Raw genomic sequence first — 11,131 nt, 5'->3', positions numbered from 1 at the left:
GCTACAACATTAATTTGATTGGGTTAGAATCTTTTATGCTCCTTTCAAAACCTTCTTTTTCAAAAATATTTTTTTTATTAAATCTTGTGCCAAACTTTAAGTTTGGTGTTTTCTTGTTGATTCCCCTTTGATTTTCGAAAATTTTGGTTTGGTTTTCTAAAAATTTTAAGTTTGGTGTTCTTCCTTCATGTTCTTGTGTTCTTGTGAGTCTTCAAAGTGTTCTTGAGTTTCCTTGTGTCTTGATCTTAGAATTTTTAAGTTTGGTGTTCCTTGGTGTTTTCCCTCCAAATTTTTCAAAAACAAGGAGCATTAGATCTAAAAATTTTAAATCTTGTACTATCTTATTGTTTTTCTCTTTCCTCACTAAATTCAAAAATATCTTTTCAAAATATCTTTTCTAACTTCCTATCTTTTCAAAATTTGTTTCAACTAACTAACCAACTTTTTGTTTGTTTCTTAACTTTTTCAAAACTACCTAACTAACTCTCTCTCTCAAATTTTCAAAAATATCTCCCCTCTTTTTCAAAAATTTCGTTTTTTTTTTTAACTAATTATTTTTAATTTTTTTTACGAAAAAAAATTTAAAAAAAAATTATTTCAAAATTCAAATTCTTTTTAGTTATTTTATTTTATTTAAGTATTTACTTCTTATAAAATAAAATAAATAAAAAGATAAATCAGTCCAAGTTATATCCATAGAGATCCATCATGGACATAAGTGGAGATGGACAGTCCAGGAGGACTTTGGGGTCATATTCTAACCCCTCTACTACTTCATATGGGAGTAGCATCTGCATACCCTCCATTGGAGTTAGTAGCTTTGAGTTGAATCCTCAGCTCATTATCATGGTGCAGCAAAGTTGCCAGTATTCCGGTCTTCCACAGGAAGAACCTACAGAGTTTCTGGCACAATTTTTACAAATTGCTGACACAGTACATGATAAGGAAATAGATCAGGACGTCTACAGACTATTACTGTTTCCATTTGCTGTAAAAGATCAAGCTAAGAGGTGGTTAAATAACCAACCTAAGGCCAGCATAAGAACATGGAAACAGCTGACAGAAAAATTCCTGAATCAATATTTCCCTCCAAAAAGGATGGCACAGCTAAGGCTGGACATCCAAGGCTTTAAACAAGGAGATAATGAATCTCTTTATGATGCCTGGGAGAGATACAGAGAGATGCTACGAAAATGCCCCTCTGAAATGTTTTCAGAGTGGGTTCAGTTAGACATCTTCTACTTTGGTCTTGCAGAAGGAGCTCAGATGTCTTTAGATTACTCAGCTGGTGGATCTATCCATATGAGAAAGACAATTGAAGAAGCTCAAGAGCTCATTGATACAGTTGCCAGGAATCAGCATCTGTATCTAAGCAGCAACCCTTCCATGAATGAAGAGGTTAAAACAGTAACTGCTGAATTCAGTACTGTAAAACAAGCTGCTGAATTCAATCAGCAATTAGATTTTCTAACAAAGCAGCTAGCTGAATTCAAAGACAGGTTACAGGAGACAAGGATAGCTAATATGCATATGGAAGAACAGTTTAAGCAAACAAAGCAGCAGCTATCAAAGCAAATAGCAGAAGAATGCCAAGCAGTTCAATTAAGAAGTGGGAAAACATTAAATACCCCACCTCAAGGCATCAAAAATTCAAGAAATGAGCAACCCACCAAAGATTCCCCTGAGGACAGTAAGAGCCCAGGGAAAAATAATTCCGGCACTAAAACGCCAGAAAATAGGTGGAAGGCTGGCGCTGAACGCCGAGACCATGCCCAAAACTGGCGTTCAGCGCCAGAAACAAGGCAGGATTGGCGTTCAACGCCAGAAATGGGCAAGAATCTGGCGCTGAACGCCCAACAGGGGCACATTTCTGGCGTTCAGGCGCCAGGAACAGACAGTGAGTTGGCGTCTAACGTCACTCCAACTTCTAACTCTGGTACGCAATTGCCAGTGAGGGATCAGACACACATAAGTGCTGATAACAACCCCTCTAAAAAGGCTTCTTTAACCACTAAGGTTGAGGAATATAAAGCCAAGATACCTTATCCTCAAAAACTCCGGAAAGAGGAGCAGGATAAGCAATTCGCTCGCTTTGCAGATTATCTGAGGACTCTTGAAATAAAGATTCCATTTGCAGAGGCACTTGAGCAAATACCTTCTTATGCCAAGTTCATGAAAGAGATCTTGATTCATAAAAAGGAGTGGAGAGAAACAGAAAGAGTTCTCCTCACTGAAGAATGCAGTGCAGTCATTCTGAAAAGCTTTCCTGAAAAGCTTAAAGACCCTGGGAGCTTTCTGATACCATGCATATTAGAAGGTGATTGCACCAAGACAGCTTTATGCGATCTTGGGGCAAGCATCAACCTGATACCTGCATCCACTATCAGGAAGCTTGGCTTAACTGAAGAAGTTAAACCAACCCGGATATGTCTCCAACTTGCTGATGGTTCCACTAAATACCCATCAGGCGTGATTGAGGACATGATTGTCAGAGTTGGGCCATTCGCCTTTCCCACTGACTTTGTTGTGCTGGAAATGGAGGAGCACAAGAGTGCTACTCTCATTCTAGGAAGACCCTTCCTAGCAACTGGACGATCCCTCATTGACGTCCAGCAGGGGGAAATAACCCTGAGAGTCAACGATGATGAGTTCAAGTTGAACGCTGTCAAAGCCATGCAGCATCCAGACACATCAACAGACTGCATGAAAGTTGACCTTATTGACTCTTTGGTAGAAGAGATCAACATGGCTGAGAGTCTCGAATCAGAGTTGGAAAACATCTTTAAAGATGTTCAGCCTGATTTGGAGGATTTAGAGGACATGAAAGAGCCTCTGAACTTTCTTCTGAAAGAGGAAAAACCTCCTAAACCAGAGCTCAAGCCACTGCCACCATCCTTGAAATATGCATTTCTAGGAGAAGGTGACACTCTTCCAGTGATCATAAGCTCTGCTTTAAATTCACAGGAAGAGGAAGCACTTATTCAAGTGCTAAGGACACACAAGACAGCTCTTGGGTGGTCCATAGGTGACCTTAAGGGCATAAGCCCAGCTAGATGCATGCACAAAATCCTATTGGAGGATAATGCCAAACCAGTGGTTCAACCACAGAGGCGGCTAAATCCAGCCATGAAGGAAGTGGTGCAGAAAGAGGTCACCAAATTACTAGAGGCTGGGATTATTTATCCCATTTCTGATAGCCCCTGGGTGAGCCCTGTTCAAGTCGTCCCAAAAAAAGGAGGCATGACAGTGATTCATAATGAAAAAAATGAACTGATTCCTACAAGAACAGTCACAGGGTGGCGCATGTGTATTGACTACAGAAGGCTCAATACAGCCACCAGAAAGGATCATTTTCCTTTACCATTCATAGACCAGATGCTAGAAAGACTAGCAGGTCATGATTATTACTGCTTTTTGGATGGCTACTCAGGCTATAACTAGATTGCAGTAGATCCCCAGGATCAAGAGAAAACAGCATTCACATGTCCATCCGGAGTGTTTGCTTATAGAAGGATGCCCTTTGGGCTATGCAATGCACCTGCAACCTTCCAGAGATGCATGCTCTCTATTTTCTCTGATATGGTGGAAAAATTTCTGGAAGTCTTCGTGGATGACTTCTCAGTATATGGAGACTCATTCAGCTCCTGTCTTGATCACCTGAAACTTGTTCTGAAAAGATGCCAAGAAACCAACCTAGTTTTAAACTGGGAAAAGTGTCACTTCATGGTGACTGAAGGAATTGTTCTTGGGCATAAAATCTCAAACAAGGGAATAGAGGTGGATCAAGCAAAAATAGAGGTAATTGAAAAATTACCACCAACTGCCAATGTTAAGGCAATCAGAAGCTTTCTGGGGCATGCAGGATTCTATAGGAGGTTTATAAAGGATTTTTCAAAAATCGCGAAACCTCTAAGCAATCTGCTAGCTGCTGACACGCCATTTGTGTTTGACACAGCATGCCTGCAGGCGTTTGAAATGCTGAAAGCTAAACTGGTCACAACACCAGTCATTTCTGCACCAGACTGGACATTGCCATTTGAGTTAATGTGTGATGCCAGTGATCATGCCATTGGTGCAGTGTTGGGACAGAGGCATGACAAGCTTCTGCATGTCATTTATTATGCCAGTCGCGTTCTAAATGATGCCCAGAAAAATTACACAACCACAGAAAAAGAACTACTTGCAGTGGTTTACGCCATTGACAAGATCAGATCATACTTAGTAGGATCAAAAGTGATTGTGTATACTGACCATGCTGCTCTTAAATATCTACTCACAAAGCAGGATTCAAAACCCAGGCTCATCAGATGGGTATTGCTTCTGCAAGAGTTTGATATAGAAATAAGAGACAGAAAAGGGACAGAGAACCAAGTGGCTGATCATCTGTCCCGGATAGAGCCAGTGAAAGGGACGTCCCTCCCCTTTCTTGAGATCTCTGAGACGTTCCCTGATGAGCATCTATTTGCCATTCAGGAAGCACCATGGTTTGCCGATATTGCAAACTACAAAGCTGCAAGGTTCATACCCAAGGAGTACAATAGAATACAAAAGAAGAAATTAGTTACTGATGCAAAGTACTACTTGTGGGATGAACCCTATCTCTTTAAGAGATATGCAGACGGAATTATCCGGAGGTGTGTCCCCAGAGAGGAAGCACAGAGAATCCTATGGCATTGCCACGGATCTCAATATGGAGGCCATTTCGGAGGTGAGCGAACAGCCACCAAGGTCCTCCAATGTGGCTTCTATTGGCCCACACTCTATAAAGATTCCCGAGAGTTTGTACGTAATTGTGACAGTTGCCAAAGAGCTGGTAATCTGCCTCATGGTTACGCCATGCCTCAACAAGGAATCTTGGAAATAGAGTTGTTTGATGTATGGGGAATTGACTTCATGGGACCTTTCCCACCATCATACTCAAACACTTATATTCTGGTGGCAGTTGACTATGTATCAAAATGGGTTGAGGCTATTGCCACACCCACCAATGATACTAAAACAGTGCTGAAGATCCTCCAGAAACATATCTTTAGCAGGTTTGGTGTCCCTAGAGTGTTAATCAGTGATGGGGGCACTCACTTCTGCAATAAACAGCTTTACTCTGCCATGGTTCGGTATGGAATTCGCCACAAAGTGGCCACTCCATATCATCCACAAACCAACGGGCAAGCTGAAGTCTCTAACAGAGAATTAAAGAGAATCCTGGAACGGACAGTAAATACCCGTAGAAAGGATTGGGCAAGGAGCTTGGATGATGCTCTGTGGGCTTACAGAACAGCATTCAAGACCCCTATAGGGACCTCTCCATACCAACTCGTGTATGGTAAGGCATGCCACTTGCCCGTGGAACTGGAACATAAGGCCTATTGGGCAACCAGATTCCTAAACTTAGATGCCAAATTAGCAGGAGAAAAACGATTGCTCCAGCTAAATGAGCTAGAGGAATTCAGATTCACAGCTTTCGAAAATGCCAAGCTTTATAAAGAAAAATCAAAAAAATGGCATGACAGAAAGCTGTCATCTAGAATCTTTGAACCAGGACAGAAGGTCCTGTTGTTTAACTCTAGACTCAGGCTATTCCCCGGGAAACTGAAATCCCGGTGGAGGGGACCATACGTGATTACAAGTGTGTCACCATATGGTTATGTGGAGCTTCAAGATATTGATTCTGATAAGAAGTTCATTGTCAATGGACAGAGAATCAAGCATTATCTTGAAGGCAACACTGAGCAAGAATGCTCAAGGCTGAAGCTAGATTAAAAGCTCAGCAAGGTCCAGCTAAAGACAATAAAGAAGCGCTTGCTGGGAGGCAACCCAGTCATGGGGCAACAATCCTCCAAGCATTTTGCCCTATTTCTATCTTTATATTTTATATATAGTTCATTGACAACAAGGTAAATAATCATTTACAGAAGACCTCGGCACACAAAACAGAGTAAAAGAGCTCAATGGCAAGAAAACGCCAGTAAAGGGGCATTTTGGGCGTTCAGCGCCCAAAATGGGCATCCACTGGGCGCTGAACGCCAGTAATGGCAGCATTTGGGCGTTCAGCGCCAGGAATGGCCACCCACTGGGCGTTGAACGCCAGTAATGGCAGCAACTAGGCGCTGAACGCCCAGGAGATCAGCATTTGGGCGCTGAACGCCCAAAACAGGCAGTGTTTGGGCGTTCAAACGCCAGGAGGACAGGGAGGAGCCATTTCCAGTGATTCCACACGAATTTCCAATTTAATTTTAAATTTGAATGCTTCAATGCATGATTTTTACATGAATATATCAAGAACCCTGATTTCTAAAATCCTTAATTTTTAAAAATCCATTTTTCCAAATCCAATCCAACTCTTTTCAAAATCTTTTCTGAAAAATCTATCTTTTTCAAAATCTATCTTTTTCACTCAAAAATCTTTTCAACTAATCCATATCTTTTTCAATATCTTTTTCATATTATCTTTTTCAAAATCCAGAATTATCTTTTTCAAAAAAAACTATCCTATCTTTTCAAAATTAAACTATATTTTCTATCTTATCTTTTTCAACTCAATCTTTTTATCTTATCTCCTCCAATTTTTCGAAAATCCACCCCTCCCCCCCTTTAAATTGGGTTCGGCCTCCCCCCTCCTTCATCAACAAGTGCTACTCAATCTCCTTCTATCCCTCTCCTTTCTCTTCTTTTGCTTGAGGACAAGCAAACCTCTAAGTTTGGTGTGTTTTTCCGAAATCACTAAGATCATGGCTCCCAAAGGGAAACAATACACTCCTAGAGACAAGAAAGAGAGCGTTCCAAAACCACTTTGGAATCAAGGAAAGTTCTTATCTAAAGAACATTCAGACCATTATCTTAAAGTAATGGGTCTGAGATCAGTGATCCCGGAAGTTAGATTCGATCTGAAAGAAGATGAATATCCGGAGATCCAGGAGCAAATTCGAATCAGGAACTGGGAAGTCCTAGCTAATCCTGAAACGAAAGTAGGAAGGAACATGGTCCAGGAGTTCTATGCTAATATGTGGCAGACTGACAAGCAAAGACTATCTGGAACAGCCTGCTACGAATTTCGGACCATGGTCAGGGGAAAGATTGTTCATACCACCCTTGACAAGATCAGAGAGATACTAAAGCTACCTCAGCTAAAGGATGATCCAGACTCTTTCAACAGGAGGATGATGAGAGCAGACATTGGCCTGAATAAAATTGGGGAGGACATCTGTATTCTTGGAGCCAGGTGGACCACCAACACAAAGGGCGTCCCAAATCAACTCAAGAGGGAGGATCTCAAACCAGTTGCCAGAGGATGGCTGGACTTCATTGGGCGTTCTCTGTTGCCCACCAGCAACCGTTCTGAAGTCACAGTTAAAAGAGCAGTAATGATTCATTGCATCATGATGGGAAAGGAAGTGGAGGTTCATCAGCTGATTTCAACAGAGCTCTATAAGATTGCTAACAAAAATTCAAGAGAGGCCAGGTTGGCTTATCCAAGCGTGATTTCTCTGCTCTGCAAGGACGCTGGAGTCAAGATGGGAATAACTGAATATATCCTAATTGAAAGGCCAATCACCAAAGCATCAATGGAGAGACAACAAGCACAGGAGGATCCTATAAAGAAAAGAGCACAGGAATTCCTTCTAGAGATTCCTCAAGCAGAATATTGGGAACATCTTAAGACGTCTGTCACCAAGATACAGGAAGCTATGGAGCAAATAATAAAACAACAGAAGGAACACAGTCAAATACTAACCCATATGCTTAAAGAACAAGAGGAGCAAGGACGTGACTTAAGGGAACTGAAGCGCCAAAAATCTTCTGTGATACCAAGCCTCCCAAGGATCAGAGGAACCCCCATACCCCCAGATAAAGGTTGTTAATTTCCAATTTCTGCCTTAACTCTGTGACAGTGTCCTTATAAAAAGTTTACCTTAGACGTCATATAGTAGTAATTAGTATCTATTTTGATTTTATCTCCAATTAAGCTATAGTTTATTTTTCTCATCATCAGCAAACATGAATAAAATAGTAGATCTTTTGAATAAGAAGCAATAAAATTTCGAGTTTAAATAAAATAAATTCTAATTAGTTAAATGTGGTGGCAATGCTTTCTGTCTTCTGAATGAATGCTTGAATAGTGCATATGTCTTTTGAATTTGTTGTTTAAGACTGTTAAATATGTTGGCTCTTGAAAGAATGATGAACATGAGACATGTTATTGATAATCTGAAAAATCATAAAAATGATTCTTGAAGCAAGAAAAAGCAGCAAAGAACAAAGCTTGCAAAAAAAAAAAAGCAAGCAGAAAAAGCCAATAACCCTTAAAACCAAAAGGCAAGGGCAATTAAAAAGGATCCCAAGGCTTTGAGCATCAGTGGATAGGAGGGCCTAAAGGACTGAAATCCTGGTCTAAGCGGCTAAACCAAGCTGTCCCTAACCATGTGCTTGTGGCGTGAAGGTGTCAAGTGAAAACTTGAGACTGAGCGGTTAAAGTCAAGGTCCAAAGCAAAAAGAAGAGTGTGCTTAAGAACTCTGGACACCTCTAATTGGGGACTTTAGCAAAGCTGAGTCACAATCTGAAAAGGTTCACCCAATTATGTGTCTGTGGCATTTATGTATCCGGTAGTAATACTGGAAAACAAAGTGCTTAGGGCCAAGGCCAAGACTCATAAAGAAGTTGTGTTCAAGAATCATCACACTGAACTAAGAGAATCAATAACACTATCTGAATTCTGAGTTCCTATAGATGCCAATCACTCTGAGCTTCAATGGATAAAGTGAGATGCCAAAACTGTTCAGAAGCAAAAAGCTACTAGTCCCGCTCATCTAATTAAATCTGAGCTTCAATCAAAAACTCTGAGATATTATTGCTTCTCAACCTATTAGTCTTCTATTTTATTTGTCTAGTTGCTTGAGGACAAGCAACAGTTTAAGTTTGGTGTTGTGATGAGCGGATATTTTATACGCTTTTTGGGGATAATTTCATATAGTTTAGAGTGTGTTTTAGTTAGCTTTTAGTCTATTTCTAGTAGTTTTTAGGAAAAATTCATATTTCTGGACTTTACTATGAGTTGTGTTTTTTCTGTAATTTCAGGTATTTTTCTGGCTGAAATTGAAGGAGCTGAGCAAAAATCTGATTCAGGCTGAAAAAGGACTGCTGATGTTGTTGGATTCTGACCTCCCTGCACTCAAAGTGGATTTTCTGGAGCTACAGAACTCAAAATGGCGTGCTTCCAATTGGATTGGAAAGTAGACATCCAGGGCTTTCCGAAATATATAATAGTCTATACTTTGCACAAGAATGATGACGTAAACTGGCGTTCAACGCCAGCTTCTGCCCAATTCTGGCGTCCAGCGCCAGAAAAGGATCAAAAACTGGAGTTGAACGCCCAAACTGGCACAAAAACTGGCGTTCAACTCCACAAATGGCCTCTGCACGAAATCTCAGCCCCAGCACACACCAAGTGGGCCCCAGCACACCAAGTGGGCCCCAGAAGTGGGTCTCTGCATCATCCATCATAGTCCACTCATATTTTGTAACCCTAGGCTACTAGTTTAGTATTTAAACAACTTTTAGAGACTTATTTTGTATCTCATGACATTTCAGATCAAAACTTTGTATTCTCTGACGGCATGAGTCTCTAAACCCCATTGTTGGGGGTGAGGAGCTCTGCTGTGTCTCAATGAATTAATGCAAGTATTTCTGTTTTCCATTCAAACACGCTTGTTCCTATCTAAGATGTTCATTCGCGCTTAACTGTGATGAAGGTGATGATCGTGACATTCATCACCTTCCTCAAACCATGAACGTGTGCCTGACAACCACCTCCGTTCTATATCCGATTGAATGAGTATCTCTTAGATTCTTTAATCAGAATCTCCGTGGTATAAGCTAGAACTGATGGCAGCATTCATGAGAATCCAGAAAGTCTAAACCTTGTCTGTGGTATTTCGAGTAGGATTCAAGGATTGAATGACTGTGACGAGCTTCAAACTCCTGAAGGCTGGGAGTTAGTGACAGATGCAAAAGGATAGTAAATCCTATTCCAACCGGATCGAGAACCAACCGGTGATTAGCCGTGCTGTGACAGAGCGCGTGAGCGTAGTTTTCACTGGAAGGATGGAAGGTAGCCATTGACAACGGTGATCCACCAACACACAGCTTGCCATAGGAGGACATGCGTGCGTGAATCAGAAGACAGAGGAAAGCAGAGATTCAGAAGACAAGCATCTCCAAAACTCCAACATATTCTCCATTACTACACAACAAGTAACTTTTAATTTATGCTCTACTGGTTATTCATAATTCAACTGATAAACATAATTGACTTCCTGACTAAGATTTACAAGATAACTATAGATTGCTTCAAACCAACAATCTCTGTGGGATTCGACCCTTACTCACGTAAGGTATTACTTGGACGACCCAGTGCACTTGCTGGTTAGTGGTACGAGTTGTGAAAAGTGTGATTCGCAATTTGTGCTACCACTCCTTCCACACATATGTCCATGAGACTTGGTCCAACCTTTGATTAAAGTTGACCCTTCTAGTGTAGGGCGTTCATCTCCTTGCATCATAGGCAAGTTAACGCCAACCTCACATTTTCGGACTAAATCCAAGTATTTCCCGAACCATTGTAACATAGTTCTTTGGATCCGGGTCTTACTTTGATCATGGTTCTTGGTGATCCATGCATTGGCATAGAACTCTTGAACCATTAGGATGCCGACTTGTTGATGGATTTGTTAGAACTTCCACTCTTTTTAATTTCATGTCGGATTCCGGATACTCATTTCTTTTGAGTTTGCCACAACATCATAAAGTTCTTGATGACTTGGGATGAATCTTTTCATCTCCATGACTCGGAGGTGAAGTTTTGTCTTCCTTCCTTTTCTAGAGGATTCTCCGGTCTTAGTGCATCATGTAGACAAAAACTTATGCTTTTATCTACCAAACTTGATTTGCTCCTCGAGCAAGATAGAATTAGATGAGAAAAAGAAAGATGGAGGAAGGGAGTGTGTTTCGGCAAGAAGAGAGAAGGTTTGTTTGTGAAATGAGAAAATGGAAGGCTTTATTAGGGAAGGAATTAGTTCGCCATATGGTGGTTTGGTGGGATTGATTTGAATTTTGAAGGTAGGTAGTTTATTTAGT

The sequence above is a fragment of the Arachis hypogaea genome, chromosome 20 (genome assembly GCF_003086295.3).
Source record: "Arachis hypogaea cultivar Tifrunner chromosome 20, arahy.Tifrunner.gnm2.J5K5, whole genome shotgun sequence".
Taxonomy (NCBI): Eukaryota; Viridiplantae; Streptophyta; class Magnoliopsida; order Fabales; family Fabaceae; genus Arachis; species Arachis hypogaea.
The sequence above is the reverse complement of the archived record's forward strand: the minus strand, read 5'-3'. Positions refer to the sequence as shown.